Below are 17,394 nucleotides of genomic sequence, written 5' to 3'. Positions count from 1 at the left end.
ACACCTGATTTGGATCAGGTGTGTGACTGTGCAAGGCCCTTACCCTATCTTTGACTAAAATGAGACTGAAAAGACTTAAGTGCCTGAAATGACCTAAAATTACTTTTGTCTTTCAAACACCAGCCTACATAAAATCAGGATATGGTTGACTGCATATGACGTAGAAAAAAACAAACAAAAAAAAATTAGCAAGGCTAATTGACACAGGAATAAGACTAAATACATATTTAGCCACTGCCAAATAGAAGGCACATGTATTCAACCACCATCAGGAGTGAGAAAAAGAAGGATATTTAAAATGTAACTATAAGGTACCCAGTTATCACACAATAGGAAGTACTGAGAAGCATAAATAAGGAGGGAGCCAGAGGGAGAGACAGCAACACCAACACACAGGGTTATTTAAAATCTTCCACATCATCCAATTTAAAATGTGCCCACACATTTAAACTCAACTTTGCTTTGCATAGCTCAGTCCTGCATACAAATAATCTAGGAAAGTGTGTACCCAGGAATGTGCAACCTGGCAGAAAGCTAAACAATGCTTAGAAATTGGGACAATTCTGATTCAGGTCTTACTGGGAGCAAATATGCATGTTCAAACCTTAGTGAGCTACAAATTATGGACAGTTTACAAGTGATTGTTTTTTTTAAGATAATTATTATCTTACATAAACGTTTAAAGAGTTGGTGACCTGTATTATTTTAACAATAAGCTAAAATGCTCAAGGTCCACTTCAAGGTCTTGCTTGTTCCAGAATTCTCCCAAATATGTTTGGATTAGAGATTATTGGACAGTAATGAAGTTGAGAGATTTTTTTGAGCGATTATAGGACTAGATGTCTGTGTTCTTTGAGTGTAAGTGGCTTGAAAGGTTGCGGTGATTAAATATATTGTATCTTTTAAATGCAGCTACTTTACGGATACTATAGAATATCACTGGAGCTGTCACTAAAATTGTGTTTGCCCAGAAAACACACATACTTTATAGTCTTTTGTCTTGATCAGACAACTTTCCAAAGGAAACTTAGAATGGTAGATTCTGTTGCACTCTGACTGCTCATGTCTTCAATGGATATGTTTTAATCACTTTCTAGCTTCAGTCTTTGGTCCTCTGTGTGTAAGTGAAAACATTTTTAATGAAAACCATAGTGGGATTGTAGATGATAGGAAGTCTCAGGTCAGAACCCTTTTAACTGAAGCTTTTTCAGTTTCCTTTTTTGCAACCTTTTTATTTGAAATGACCTGCTCAGTTGATACATAATCCCTTTATAACAGTCTTTTCAGTTTTCATGTCTAAACAGGCAATCTTCCCTTTTTTGGAAAGTGCAATTTACCACGATCAGAGCTAACCCTGGGATTTCATACACATAAAAGGGGTGGTTATATATGTCCTTATCCTTTTATCTATGTTGTTAATTCATGCAATTTTCAAAGGACATTCTGTTGCATTGCTGGTTTTGGTAAAATTATAGAGTTGTGTAATCATACCGCTGTTGCAGCCTTCTTCGTACATTCTCCCACATGCTGTCCTTGAGATAAAAAAAGCACTGCTTAGTGAGAGCTGCTCACCTTGGATGTGATGAATTGTCGTTCATTTTGGAGAGCTTATGATAGTGGCTGCCCCTGCACCTAGTCTGAATGGGGTTGTGTATCTGCTGGGCTTTTTTTCCCCCTCCACACTTGAACTCCCTAGTTCCCTCCTACGATGCATCTCAAGGGGTTTATTTCACTTTTGCGAGGAGCACGACCATAGATATTTTGATTCAGACAAGGGAAACCATTAGGGGCACTGTAATGCAGTTTTTGGCAAGAGAGAGATCCAAGCATTCATTATGCTGGTCCTTCTTTATTTCGGAGCAACTTCATCAGCAAACCCTTGTCATTTAAGGACAAAAAAGCAGTTTAAAAAATGATATTTGTTTTTTTATGGACTAGTTGCCAGCAGGAGAAAAATAGAACAGCATTTCAAATCTACCTTCTTCATCGCTGCCGTGTCGGTCATGATCAATTAAGGAACGATCCACAGTTTAGTTTTCTTTTTATCTGGCTTTTGTCCCCTTTTGAAAAATGAATTGGGCAGCCTGTTCAAGCCTGAGTTATGCATTTAATTTTTCGCTCAATGGAATTACGCTCATAAAACACAGTGCTGAAGTGAAGATTTTTTTTTACATGCCAAATGTTGCTATAAGAAAATTGGTAGCTCAAACCAAAAGGAAGAACACAAAAGTTCACCACTTATCTGAAAATATGTTGGTGGCACTACAATTTTCAAATTTAAGGCTGTGGCATCTAATGTTATTCGTATTTATAAGAGTGGCTTTTAGCTTGGGATCTAAAGTATTTGACAGCACTAATACACAGTATTCCTCTGTTGACATGAAAATGAACTCCATGTACCAAATGAGCATCTGTATTCCTTTTCCCCACACACTCTACTCGCTCTGTGGGCCTTGTCCTTGTTGCTTGCTCATAGCAGTCTCTTTCCTCGTGATGTGATCTTCTAATCCATCTTCACAACCCCCCTCCCCACAAACTGTCTTTCGCTCTCCTGGGTTAACGTAGGTGGATGTGCTGTAGCCCGAATATCATATGCATGAAAAACTTGCTGTCCCTGCATTTTTTTGCTTCATATGTTGCTGCACAGCAGTTGATGGATAGAATGTGTCACTTTGTGCAGTGCTCATGGCAAGAGGCATGCTTTTTGGAGGTGGGCGTTGATCCTGGAGAGTCAGGGGACTGGGAACTGGAAAGTAAAGGCCAAGGACCTGGCTGCTTTGTTCGTGTTAACTACCACGACCTGACAGGGACACAAAATGCACGAGAGACAGACGTGTCTCTAGATTATCTCGGCTGAGGTCCCAGACAAGAACATCTATTATTTAAGCCCAGCTGCTAAATCTGAAAATCGTACTGAACTTTTTCTGCACAGACAACAGCTTTACTTTATGTTGTTCTCCTTAAAGAAATCCATAAATATATTTGTTGTTATTATAGTAAAGCTATAGCTGTTCAAAAGTATCAAGTATCAAGTATTACAAATGTATCAAAATCATCAATGTTATGATCTGTGTGACGAGCAGCTGCTTTGAGCATGAAAAAATGCATAACAGTTTCAAGTGTGGTGCAATCATCTTGCGGGTGATTTAAAGGATGCAGGCAACCATAATTATATTTCATTGGCTACATGTTATACAAAGAAGTATAAGTTAAGCTTTGGGTAATGACACATTCTAGACAAGTGCAAAAGAATGGTATTAATAGCAATTTCAGTATATGGCGTCTTAAAAGATCTTTGAAATTTAATGCTCATTGATTTCTGATTTACAATAAAAATCTTGACACCCCTAACGTATACGCTGTATATGTTGTTTACATATTTTGTAATCAATTTTAGGTATGCTGGGCCACTTCTTGGATGCATGTGGCCAGTGGCCAGCATTATAAGTTTGCCAAATGACACTGCAATGCTGAGTTGACCCTATTTAGTTTAAGGCTTTAACTGATGATCACCTTTTTTAGCTAAATTGATTAGTTTTGTAATCCATTCAAAGTTCTCCAATAGTCCAAAACCAAATGTTATATATTTTCCAGTGATGTAAAAGTATATTAATTCATAATCCATTCCATCCATTCATTCATCCATACTGTGCTAAACTGACACTTGAGCAGCACTGCAGTGTCCTCGTGGTTTTGCAAGTTATTTTATTCAGGAACGGACCTGACCTCCGAGCTGACAGGTCAGATTCAGAGGGGTTCCGTGGCACGCTATTCTGAGCAGGCAATGGGCAAGGCGGCCTTCAGCACTTACGGGTCCTGATGATATTATTTCAACAGGCTCTCAGTGGTGTGGAGAGTCATTGCAGTGGTTGAGAGCTAATGGGCCAGATGTAAGAGCCACCTGGCCAGCACCAGGCCTCCGTATGCTGCCGTTGATGGAGCCAGTCATGCACAGCCCAGGCTCGGCTGTCTGCTGCTTGCCGTTGCTCCGGCACAAGGCTTAATTCAGCTCATTTAACAGAGCGACTGTGCTCATCACGGTGACATTCTTTCGCAACTTTTTTTGTGTGCCCGAGTGTGGAATCTGCACTGGCATTTAAAAGTAAGTCTTCTGGTAATTATGACTTAAAGCCAGTGTTAATGTATTTTTTTCTTGTTATCATGACATTAGTACAGCTTGACCTGTAAAAATAGAGGTCACACTGCAGAGCTCTGAAACAAAAATCCATCACTCTGAATCAGCTCCAGGCAACGTGGGAACACACTCTAAATTTCTGTCTATACATACCTGAGTCGTAGACACTCTGCTATATCTGGTATGTGGAATGAGCAATGCTTTTGGCAGCCTGCCCATTTAATTCATTTAACACTGAGGAAAACAGAGCACCTCTGGCAAACAGGGCGGTAGAAAATAGAGCCGTGAATCTTGATTGTGGAGGTAAATGAACAGATAGGTCTGGAGGTGTGTCATCTGTCTGTGAGCAGAGATGCATTAGTGTGGATACACCCCGTCACTTCTGTGTCCCCAGTAACCTCCTAGAGAAAACGACATTGAGTGGTTTTGGATATTTTCTCATCTTATATGTCATCAGAATGTGTCTGGATATGCTGAAGTTGTAAGGGAAAATGTCCACAGTTTCACTTCCTGAGACAAAGGCATAATTCAAAAGTTACTTCAGGCAGTATTCTAGGCAATGGAAGACAGTCTGGTATGTATGTATACTTGTTTAAATATTCATGGCGAGAGGGCAGGAGTGGTGTGTGGCTGGAGTGTGATTTACACCAGCAATAAGTTTGTGTCAGCGCAGAGGTCGACAATACCCCCAAGCAAACTTGCAGAGCCGTGAATAGTAGATGATAGCCTCCCACCAGTGATGACCTCTTAAACTGCTCAGCTATTCAAAATACTCTGACCTGTAAGCCAAAAGTTTTTACATGAATTCATCACCTATTGGTCTGTAAACTACTAGCAGCAAGTGTATCTCAATAATTGTCATCAAGCATTGCAAAGGTTATCAGAAGTTGTATAGATTATTATTATTATATTATCTAGACGGCAGGTTTGGTGGATTTATTTTTTCCCAAATTGGGAATAACACCAAAAGTATAATAAATGAAAATAACAACATTCATCAAGAGGGAAACTGGTTTTTGATTACCATAATTTGATTTTACTATTGATTTTGGAATCCATTCTTGACCGTAATAATTAAAAAGATGATCATTTTTGGCATAATCAATCACTTATCTGATGTATGTATTAGGTGTGCACATTCTTACTGTATGTCCTTTTATCTAGGCGCTGCAATGTCTAATATTGCAAATTGTGTACTTAGTATTTGGCTTGCATTAGCACAAGCAAAGGTTGCTGTTTTTCTTGCTGTGCACTTTCTTTACATAGTTGATGTAAATGTTTAGATTTTTCACCCACAGAGCTGAGTTTCAGATCAATACAGACAGGAAGCATATTCAACTGCAAACATAGCTGAACACATTACATATTGATGATATTATGAGATGTTTTAATAGTGCTACTATTAATGATTTAAAAAATGAATGGGCTTTCCTGAAAAAGGTATGCACCTTATCATACCTATCTCTAAAATAAAAAAATATTTAAAAGGAACCATAAATCACCAATGCCCTTCTCACCCCAAACCATTTAAAGTGCCTCAGTCAAGAGAACAAACTGCTCTTGGGAGATGTGCAGGGGAGACATAAACACCGAGGTACATCTGCCCTTTGTGCATCTCTGGCACTCTGTCACCCATCACTGTCTGGGCCTTCCCCTTAGTCTTTAAATCTGGAGCGACATGGTGTCACTGGGAAAACCCATTGAGCACACTGCAGGACGATGGCTGCATGCCCTTCTCCATCACACCTTTGTTCCATCCTCCACTCCAAGCCATGACAAGGTAGGGAACGAGTTATCACACCCGTCAGCTTTATGAGTCCCCGTCTGCCTGTGCTGTGGTAATAAAGCCATTGTGCTGCTTCTTCAAAATGGGGTGAGTCAGAGCAAGTGATGGGAAATTGGTCAGCAGAGTGTCGTTGAGGGGCAAAAAAGTACATTCTGTGCCAGTGGCTTCTTTGGATGCATTGTTGGTTTGATTAATAATATGAGAAGAAACCTCTCATTCCTCTGGAGTATTTTCCACCTGAGAGTCAGGCCATAAAAGCCCAAAATAGCCCAGAATCTCTCAAAGCTTGATGAGAGGAGAATTTAAAATGTATTTTGTGAATAGTGACTATTCCTCTTTAAATTAGTCCATATTAAGAGGGTTGCAGGAATACAAAGTATATATTAACTCTGTGATGAAAATTCAAATTATATTTTTATAGTGACTGTAAATAAATACTGTCTTACCCATACATACACCGTTGTCAATCATGAACTGAAATCTCCATGTCACTTCTAGTTGGTCCAAATACACTATTTACCGGTTTGACAGCTTAAAATGCCCCAAAGAGAATTCCGTCATTTCAGCAGAGCTCTGGAGATATTTTGTGAGAGACACGTTTGACAGAATGTGAACCTAACGGCCTGCTGTGCACTGCGAGGAGTAGTAATTGTCTGAGCAGTAATTGCACTCTCTGCATCTGCTAGAGAGAATAAGGGCCGTCATTGGGTCAGATGCCTGCCGCCTCCAGGAAAATTTAGTCAGCCGTGGCACATGTGAACTTCACTAGATATGTACAGTATGCAGAGCAGTGAGAAGATTATGTCTCTCATCTATGCAGTTTCAGATCACTTCATACTAAAACTATCTACTAATGTTTAAGTAAATGTACGTGACCATATGCATTTACAGAATTGCTCTGTGAGTTGTTTTTGATGGTGCACCCAAATGATTCAATGGCCATTTTGTGCTCAGCCCACCTTTGCCAGAAGTTCATTGAGAGGGTAGTTTGTCAAGAGCATTACATTAATTGTTAAAGTTGCAGGGGGTGTTGTGCACCTGGAAATGAGGCCATTAGTATTACCTGTCATGTTACTTTTTGCAAAAAATATAAAGCATAAAATTGGCTGGAAATTACCACCCTGCTGGAAGTAATAGTACGTGGTTAAGAGGTTTTTCCTCTTGCTGATGCATACACAGTACTTGTGTTATGCTTTTAAGATGCAGTATATGCTCATGAAAACATTAAAAAACATAAAACATTATGTTGATAATTGATATCAGTTTGACACAAGGTTTGACAACTTGTGTCATTTTAGTAAGAGTAGGTGATCTAACTATTTTAGATTGCAATTAATCTACACATGGTCTACTATGATTTCTTTTTAAAATTTCATCTCACTTCAGTTTCCAAACTTCACATCGTTTAATTTACAAGTGAATGTGCCCAGCATTAACACAGCAATTGAGCAATGTAGCCAAAGTTTATGCTGATTGGACAAATTGCTTCATGTAGCTTTTCCTTGGGTGATATGATTTGAAATACAAAATGAGAGACATAGCTCGTGCCAGGGAAGGCGCGGACCTAGTACAACATGAGAACTTAAATGAAACACTGTTTCCTTTGCAAATGGGAGAATTTGTATTTTTTCCCTGTTTTCTTGGATTGTAAATGAAAATCTTTTTTTTTTGGTGCCATTGATAGGACTAAACAAGCAGTCTGAAAACAAAAAGATTTAAAAAGACAGGTAATGAAAATGATCATTCATTGCAGCCCTAAACAAGAGGATGAAAGTCAATTTCCATTTGGCCTTTCAAAAACTCAATGCTTAAATAAGAATATGCCCTAGAACATAATCTCTCTCCTGATGCAAGACAGTTCAGTCAGTGTTTGTGACAGTTGAAACCATCTCCCAAAAATAGAAGGCTCAAATCTGTCATAATGTCAAAATATCAATCCTGAAGGAGTGCTACTGACAGATTAGGACACTGCATTTAAATAACTGTCACCTTCTGGACCAGAAAAATATGACTGTGTCTGCACGAGTCTCTAATTTTATTATCATCTAAAGGATTTTTGTAATATCAATTTGCAAATCTGCTTTGAACCTTATAAAAAGTCACAGTAATAGAATATCTATTGTTTTGGCTGTTTTTACAGCATGTTGTTTCATTTATTCTGAATGGTGGATGGATTCCAAATGCCAGAGGCAGTACATGCTCTACAAAGGGAACTAGATTGGAGGCAATTGGAACAGCATCTAACACAGTGGACCCAGCTGACTGGATCAGTTTGTTCATATCACTCTTGATGAAGTGAGACTGAAAAGCCACCAAGGGTCATTTATGTTAGACTGATTTTGTAATGGCTTCTGTATTTGGAATTTGTACTTTAAATCAGCAATGGCTGCGACGTGTCTTGCTGAAACATTAACTTGTAGCTTTTCTAGAACCGAATGTGATTTTTTTTAGATAGATATATGAGGCCAGAGCCAAATTAATGCATTTGATAACAACCACAAGAGTTCAATGCAATGTTCTTTTCAATCAGATTTCTTTAAATAAGTGGATAAAAGCACAGTGTGTTTATTCACCACATTTTGTCACCTTTTCATCTCCTTTCTTCCATCCAATCTGTCTTAACACTTGACAAGAAACAAAGGCTGTAGCTTGCAGGGCAGGAGCCTCCTGTGGAGCCAGAGACTTGGAAGATTGATGCAAATTCACCTGTTCCATCTCGTTCTTCTTAAACCTAAGATATTGTATATTAGACTTAACAACCAACCTGAGCAACTATCCTTTCAATAGCAGCACTCTAGGGTACCACTGATGAGTAGAGGTGACTGTTGAGGTCAGTAGAAATGGCACATGTTGCTGGAAATGGTCCATAAAAGCTCTCTCTGACATGACAGAGTAGCCCTGGAGTCCTTCCAATGGACACTTTCACACAGTAGAACCCTCACAGTAGAACCCTGCAGTGCCTGTCAGGTCTAGGGTCAACTCAGTGTGATTTAGTGCAGGAGCCAAACTGCTATTTGTTTATTGGGAACCATTGCCCAGTTAGTAAACCATCTCTTCTGGCAACTAAATGTGAAAATGATACAGTTTATTTGGTTTGGCTATAGTACAAAATGGCTTGATTGATTTTCTGTTCCTGACAAAATCTAATCCGGAACCAGAAACTGCTTTCTTCAGAGGAAGCTGCAAAGAAACAGTAGGTTAATTGTCTTGAATAGTGACAAAGCCTGTGTTTGGCATCTTTGGCATTGTATTGGAAAGAAAGCTACTCCGAGCTGGCGTGTCTCCATGCCCCTTTTCTGCACTCCTTCAAGGAGGAGTACAGCACATATGGCCCCCTGGGCGGTATGGATGGGTCGCTGCAATCAAAGTGGGAGGACATGAGCACGAGAAGTATCCCATCTGTCATAATGTCCTCTCTCTCTAAAATGGATTAATAACGGTTGGGAAGAGAACAGTGAGCAGAGTAAAAGCATCATAATTATCTGCAACAGAACGCGGGAACTCACAGGGCACATGACAGTTCTAGCAAAAATCAGTTTGCTCTTGCTTGATTTGGGTTGTCATTAGTCATCCCATCCAGTTACCATATTTTTGTCTATCACACCGTGAAAGTGCCCCAACATTTTTTTTTTTTTTTAAATACATAACCAGGCATTAGTCTGCAATGCATCTGTGCCACAGCTGCTAACTCTGAATAATATGGTATGGACTGCTAATGAGCCACAGTGGAAAGTTGTTGTGAAATATTTTCTGATTTCCTTGAAATACTTTAGTTTTGTCTCACAACTGTTCCTCTATTTTTTTCATAATACTGAGCGCTCCCCGGGGCTTTGGCAGTGCACACATAATACTGGCACTGCTACACAGGAAGATGATGTTATCTGATGGCCTGATGATGTGTGAAGCCCACACCTGTGAGTCTCGTCCGAGTCATGCAAGGGTGTTTTTGAATGTAATGTTAAGACTGCTTCCATCGCCATGGAACAAGCTGCAGTCCAACAGCAGTGCAAATATAACATCATATTTCATGGTGCATATTCATTAGTGAATTCCCAGGCTAAAACGAAAGGGGCTATTTTCTTTATATAATGCAATTCATACACCAGACAGTTTCAAGGTGCTTTTCAGGCATTTGGATTTTTGAGGGAGTTGGAGACAGACTTTAAATGTTTGTTAGCTCTAACACATTCTTAGGATTGGAACTCTGATGATTGGCCTGTGTACTTTTCATCATTTTTTTTATTTTTAGATCTGGCTGATCACATGGATTTCAGTATCAGAATTACCCCAGTACAGTACTTGAGTACATTCCATTGCTAGTTATTGTTCTCTGCAAATGTATATCACTTCCAAAGACTGATTATTGGTCTCCTTGATTGATAAAAAACACTGCTATTTCCTACGCTTACATCTGGAGGGTAAGTGTATGACCTAAATAGTTCTGAATCCGCACCTCTCCTATTTAGATCATGTAGCTTAAAATATGGTAGCTTACATGTTATTTCAGTATTTCAAATGCATGTTCAGTATTTACATTTGGACTAACTGAAAGTCCTAACACTAAGCTTTAGCTCTGCTCCTTGATGATTTGACCAGTTTTACTCTACTATGCAGCTGTACAAAGTTTTTTGTCCTATGAGCTATAGTCAGTAGTCAGTATCAATCTATTGCTTTTAATCTTGTAGCCATTAGTCCTGACTGTAACTAAATGTTGACTGAAAGACCAGATAATCATTGTCTTGTTCTAAAATTACGAGTGCGTCAGTCCCATCTTAACTATATATTGTCTGGTCTGTGTAGTTTAGGTTGCTGCTAGAGAGCGTGATGTTGGAGATTGTCAGCGCTATTATGAGAGGTGAAAAACATGTCTGGATCAATATGAGACCATGGCGCAGGAAATTAGAGTATGGTGGGCTGCCAGAGTCTCATTAACTTATTGGAAACACTGGCTCTATATGTTAGAAGAAGCCAAAGTCTAAATTGGGCTTCTTCTCAATGCTAAATGCCTTATCAAAGCTCTCAGTTGTCATTATCATGGTGCACAAGAAAGTGACATTTATGGCACTGTAAATACATAATGCTTGGATTATGTAAACTTCAAAGGAAGATGATAGCACAATACAGCTTTGTAAGCATGTCTGCTAAACATGTAAAAATGAGGTTTACTCTACTTGAGATGATAAGAAATTGCTTTTTCAAAGTAATGGAACAAGGTGCCATACGGGAGTCTAAAAATCTACTTCAAGGGAGTGCAGAAGTTAATCTGTTATGGTTCTTCTCCCTGTAGAATCATTGTCATTGGAAAAATAAGTTATCAGCAGCATTAAGCTGCACAAGAAAGCTAACATACACTGTAAATCTAAATGGCAACAAATTAATTGACACTGGCCAAAACGTGTTCATTTTCTACCAACCTGGACTGGCTCTCATTGCAAGTTTTGATCTTACTCTGTGTGTGAGAGGAAGCTTGTCCATACCAACCACCAACATAGAACTTGTTCAAAAAAGGGCTGGGTAAATGATGCTTATAATACACGACCATCTAGCCTAGTATCTTGAATCTACTGGGAACAATGATGTTTCAGTAAAACAAATATAATCTCCTTTATCCCGGAGGGTTCCCTGCCCACTTTAGATGGCAAGTCCTTGCCAGAAAACTATTTCAACCTCTCCCTCTGATCAAACCCCTATCACTTACATTTTATTGTGTGGCTGTCCTTGCCGACTCAAGTGAATTTGTAGACGTTATTTATGGAGGGCTCACAGCCCCTTTTTTCCCAGCACCAATCCATTCAAGAGTGCACTTGCCTGTTGCATCTGCCTGATCAGAGTCATGAGGTTTAATATGCTGCTTCTCCTGGTGGAATAGGTAAATAATCAAATAATGATTTTTACTCTGCGGTCAGTGTGCTGAAATAGAGGGTGTTTTTTATTAGTGGTAATGAAAGCCATAGTGCAACATCACCACCTTAATCATGAGGTGAATATTTTTAGTAGCCAAGAAAAAGAATCATAGCAGAGGGGAAATTCATATTAATCTAAGCCAGTGTTATTGACTGTACGCTATGCTAAAGGGAGGCTCAGGTACAGAAATAGCACATTGTGTGAGCAATGAAATTAAAATGGGATAAGAGTGAGGGATTTGTTTCATTTTGGGAATTTTTTTTAATCACTGATAAATGATGAGTGAAATTAATGTATTATGTTAAGGTAAAGTAATTATTGCTTATTAACTGAATGGAAGAGTCCGGAAAAAATGCAAGCTAAAAAATGGTCTGTATCCAATTAAAATGCTAATATGCGCTGTAGGTTATTATAAACAATTAGGTGAAGCACAGCATCTTCCCTTTGTTTACTGAGGTGAATACCAAATATGGAATCTGTGTAAGTGGTGTTTCCTCATTTTTATAACAAATTATAGTAACAGTAGGAGAAGACATGTGCTGCCCACACACCTTTCTGAGTGTTTCACATCAGTTGTACTGAATGAGCTAAAGGCAAAGGCAGACATATCAAATGTATTATAATTTTCAATTTTGACAAAGCCGAATCTCATATCATCTTGGTGTAGGAAGCCGCCCACGCAGAGGACACATTGAGATGTGAGGCTGTGCTGCAATTATTCAGCTTCACGTGGCTGGCAGTGAGTATAAGAGAAGAAAATAAACTGTAATGCCCTTTTTAGTTTATATTCGACTTCATGGTCATTGTCGAATTATTGAGACAACAAGATTCAGTTTAGCATCTAAACAGAATGGCTAAAAGCACGAAGCTGCAGAGTAATGTTCATAGTTCTTGAGATAAATAATTGTCAATGCTATGCACCAAGAATACTACAGTATTAACAGACATGAAGATATATGCAGCATGTTAAAGTCAGTAATTGCAGGTATAATTGTAAAAATACAGTACAGGTGTAAGCATAGATAATGCTAGTGGTAGACAAACACAATAAAGATCTGGATATGAATACAGTGTATACACCAATAAGTCAGATATAAGATATAAGTATACTATATATGGCAGTCATAACATGAATACACTATAGGACAGATGTAGACAGCATGGACAGTAGTATTCTTTTCATCATCCTTTCATTACACTTGGCATTTCAACTGGCTGGACGAGCATGAACCATTAGTTCTCCATTTCACTAACCAGGTTTTAAGCCCTGAGCGACCCACTTTAAAAGGTTCCATTTCAAAGCAGTCCTGCTGCCACTTGACACTTGATCAAGCCAACGCTCAGCTTTTAATGTTTGAGTGGACAGTCACTGCTGCTCACTGGTTCCCTTGTCTTCGGGGAATCAGTTATTTTTGTGGCCGACATGAGTAGCAATCTGAGCCAAAAGTGAACAAGCAGTCAACACCCAAGCTGTGGTAGTATGTAATATGTATAATGTATACACTCAGCTGTTAAGCACATACTGATGCAAATCTTACTGAGATTACAGGAGACAGTGATGTTGTCGCTTTTAAATTTGTCAATATCTGAATGGTTATGTTACTGCAGAGTATGCCAACGATGGTCAGAGAAGGAGGACTTAATAATATGTTGCCCCAAAGTGACAAGAACTGCCTAGGTTTTTCAAGAGAGACATGGGAATGTCTGGGAATTACTTGCACCACTAGAGCCAGGAAGATAAGAGAAAACTACTGTTGTTAAAGTGTAAAATAGAATGTCCTTAGGTTCCAAACCGGGATTGTCACAGAGAAACATGTAGGCCTAAAGACTGACACATGTAACTGGTCAAATATTTTCTGCTGTTAACTATTGACATTAATAGTACAAATCCAACTTATCCAGTGCTATTGTGGGCCTTCAAAGTCTGTTGTGATTGTACATGATACTGAGCTAAACAAATACATTTCACACTTTTGAGAACACAGGAAATAAAGCACTGTATGCTTATCAGTTCAGTCCACCTCATTTCACCTCTTTATCCAAGCTCTTCCCACATGGTGTGTCCGTCTGACACCAGCTGGTATCACTGATTAAAAGCCTGCTATTTAACAAGCCTACAAAGTAAATCATTGGTAAGGGTTACAGTTTGATGACTGGTGTTGATATACTGCCAGGCATAATTCCAAAAGCACAAAGCCAGAGGAAGAAATGATAGAATGAGAAGTGTGGATGCTGGATATATTGGTCGATCTCAGCTAGACAGATTTAACTTCAACTTCTGACATGATTTTTCAGTTCTTGGTAAAAAAGCATCTTGTCCAATTACACATGTGCCCATTTCTGATCATTATCTTTCGATAGCTATTGATTGTAAGGGCAACTTGGGTCAGTGACAATAATGCAAGAAGTGCGATCTCTGTACGATCTCTCTCATTTTTTATTTTTTTTTACACACACACACACACACACACACACACACACACACACACACACACACACACACACACACCTTCTGGATCTTAAACTCTCCTTATCTGTGTACTCTCAAGGTTGTCAGGTATGGTGTAGGAATAATGACAGCTGTTGTTCTGAAGCATTACTTCCGCTCATCCAAGTAGTTGTACCACGTTTGCATGTCCTTGATTATCCCTCTCCACAGTGATGCGCACATCTTGTAATTACTGCACACCCACAGACGGATGCACTGAGTGATCAGACAGATCTCTGGGCTAAATTAGCAGGCCTCATTCTGTAGGAGATTAGGGAAAGATTCTGCAGGTAACGTGTCTTAAAAGCTGACAAGTAGCTCCTAACAGTGATTAGCACAAACATGATGTACTTGTGCTCTTATGCTTGTGTCTGTGGAAGCCCCATTGTCAGTTTCACTGCAAGACTAGTCTGATTAAACAGTGAATTTTGAGCTTGAATTGGCATAACATGGTGCAACAGTTTGTTAAACTTTTGTTTTAAGGAAGTATTCAAATTACCATAATCAGTTGTCAACAAAAGCACATTGTTTTTTTCCCATTATCCTCTTTTCTCTGTCGACAGCAACTCATTACCCAATAATTTCACCACATCATGGGCATGTGATGGTGACAGCTTGTTATTAATAATTTTAGGTAAGTTTTGGGATTGTTTAGAATACTGTGAGAAAGACAGATGGGTTTTCATTGGTCCAAGGAAACTTTCTGAAGGTCTTGGTCCTGACTTTAGCCCACTATGTTGAATAGATAACCAATGCTCTAGCAAATGCTGTATCCATTTGTGTAATTCCAGCCCTATCAAAAGAACATTCTAATTTTCAGGAACAATTTTGTATAGTGAGTTTACGATCCGCAATGGCAATTGGTTAAGGGAGAAATACATGAAAACAGTGGGAGCCCAAAACAAGGGGTAGAAATTAGGAGTACTGAACAAGCATTGGAAAAAAAAAATAAAATAAACAAGACTGAAGGAAAGTAAAAATAAGGAATAAGACAAAAGGGAAAGAAGAGGGGGATAGAGATTAAAGGACAGCAGCTGGTGACAGTGAGGGGTCTTGTCTCTGAATGCTGGTGTAAAGCGATGACACCTGGCCGGCACACAGAGCACAGCATGTCCAGCCAGTTCTGAAACCTTTTCCTGAGTAAAGCGTGTTAATACCAGGAGTACGGATGGTTGGGAGAGGGAAAAAGAGAGATGGTGTGCTGAAATATTTCTCTCTTGGCAGATTTTAAAATGTTGAATGCGTTTCAGCATTGATGATGTTGTGTTTATAGTGACGACCACAAGCATGTGTCAGGCAGTTAAAGCAAGGCAACTTTACTGGAAAGAAATATCCCTGGAAAGCATAACTGGAAAGCATAACTGTAGAATACAGAGTTTGCAGAATTGGGCTGGATGTTGAAAGTTAGAAATATGTCTGATATAATTTCTCCTACTTTCGTGGTCAAAGTTTTAGAAAATTATTTTTGCTGGCAGTGTTTTGGTAATGCTGGTGCTGTGGCTTTATGGATATTGGATCGGTCAGGTGTAGGGCAAGGTGCATAAAAGTCATTTTCAACCTAAACAATATGTAGGCACTAAGACAGAAATCGGCATGCACATTCCTTTCTTCAGATAAGAATTAAAAAGCAATGCGTATGCCTGATTCTGTTTTAGAAATCACTCGATTGTGCACAAGTACATGCTTCATCTAAACCACAAATATCCATAAATGGATGTATGTCCATCCCTAAATATCTGTTTGCGTGACGATACTTGTTCCTGCTTCACTACTGATTACACCTCATGGGAAGAATGGCAGAGAAGACAAAGTACCACTGATGTGTTTTCATCAGTGGAGCTCTCCAACAGCATCAGAACAGATGTCTTTATGCATGACTATGGTTAATTATAACACTTGCGCATGTACTTTACACCATGGTGGTAATATCTCAATCATCATTATTAAATACCAGAAGGAATGCTGAGTTCAATCTACAGAGCTCATATTGAAACGGACTTTACAGAGGGACTCAATCAAAAGATCATTAGCAGTGAAGTAGTCAGTAGTCATTCTAGTGTAAATTTAGAAATGGATAAAATGCATTGCTCATTAATATATTTTCTGGCTAATACTGATATTAGGGATAAAAAGAATTCTGATATTGATTGGAAGATATTAGCACATATTTTACAATGATCCCTTAACTGTGACTATTTACATTTCACATTGCTACACTTAAGCATAAGATAAGTTATAGCTGTCCAGAATGATTGGATATTATCCTAAACTTCTTTTTCTGCATTATAATCTCTAATACACACAAACACACCCACACCCACACAAAAGGATTCATGTTGTGCATGTCAAACAACATATGCAGGTGCCAATATCTGTGATAAGCCAATATTGGTTGGATATCTTGGTAAACTCTAAAAACAACCTACACAAACTATGTTTACTCCAAGGTTATCTCTCTTGCTTTATATTTCATGTTCATCTCATTAAGCACATGAATCTATTTCTGGAAAAATGTAAGTCTGGTCTGAAACATATTTTGAGTATGCACATTCTCTCGATTCATATGCTTTTTAAATACCAGTGAATGTGTAGGATGAGGTGCACACATGCACTCATCTGGCCTTTGATGAATCAAAAAGTGTAAAGATGTCACAAACTCTGAGTTAGCCTACACGGATGCTACTCACAGTATTACCCATAATGGCATGCTAATGATGTACTGACATATTTTTACACATTTCTGCACTTGACATGCACATTTAAACATTAAATTTGTCTAGAATATCTTAATTTCATTTTTTCTGTCGCTAACTAGTCCCACACCGTTGAGCGCACATAAACAAACAATACATCAAAACGTGCAGCTCGATCTGACTCAGTATGCTATCATTCAGTTTTTCAGATTATCAATTTTTCTGACTGTCAAACTGCCAAACATTTCCCATAAGGAATGAATGGGACGAGGTTAAAAAAAGTCGCAAATCTTCAACATTTTTCAAGATTTCAAAAGCCGACATCTCTGGCATACGTTGACCTAGACACACCATTCAAACTGTAAAATGTACATACAAGTCCAAATTA

General features: G+C 38.7%; 1 protein-coding gene across 9 annotated transcripts in view; it reads left to right on the top strand.

Annotated features, from left to right (window-relative positions):
- The window catches only part of LOC119015607 (interleukin-1 receptor accessory protein-like 1), a 298,993-nt gene that overhangs the window by 19,867 nt on the left and 261,732 nt on the right, over positions 1-17,394 (top strand). The window contains exon 4 of one of the 9 annotated variants that reach the window (XM_037091771.1): positions 12,493-12,564. The exons of the other annotated variants lie outside the window; for them this stretch is intronic. The gene's annotated coding sequence lies outside the window, so the exon portion shown is untranslated. The remainder of the gene's footprint in view (positions 1-12,492; positions 12,565-17,394) is intronic. 9 annotated transcript variants of the gene reach the window in all.

This window comes from Acanthopagrus latus, chromosome 24 (genome assembly GCF_904848185.1).
Source record: "Acanthopagrus latus isolate v.2019 chromosome 24, fAcaLat1.1, whole genome shotgun sequence".
NCBI classification, from domain to species: domain Eukaryota; kingdom Metazoa; phylum Chordata; class Actinopteri; order Spariformes; family Sparidae; genus Acanthopagrus; species Acanthopagrus latus.
The sequence above is the reverse complement of the archived record's forward strand: the minus strand, read 5'-3'. Positions and strand labels throughout refer to the sequence as shown.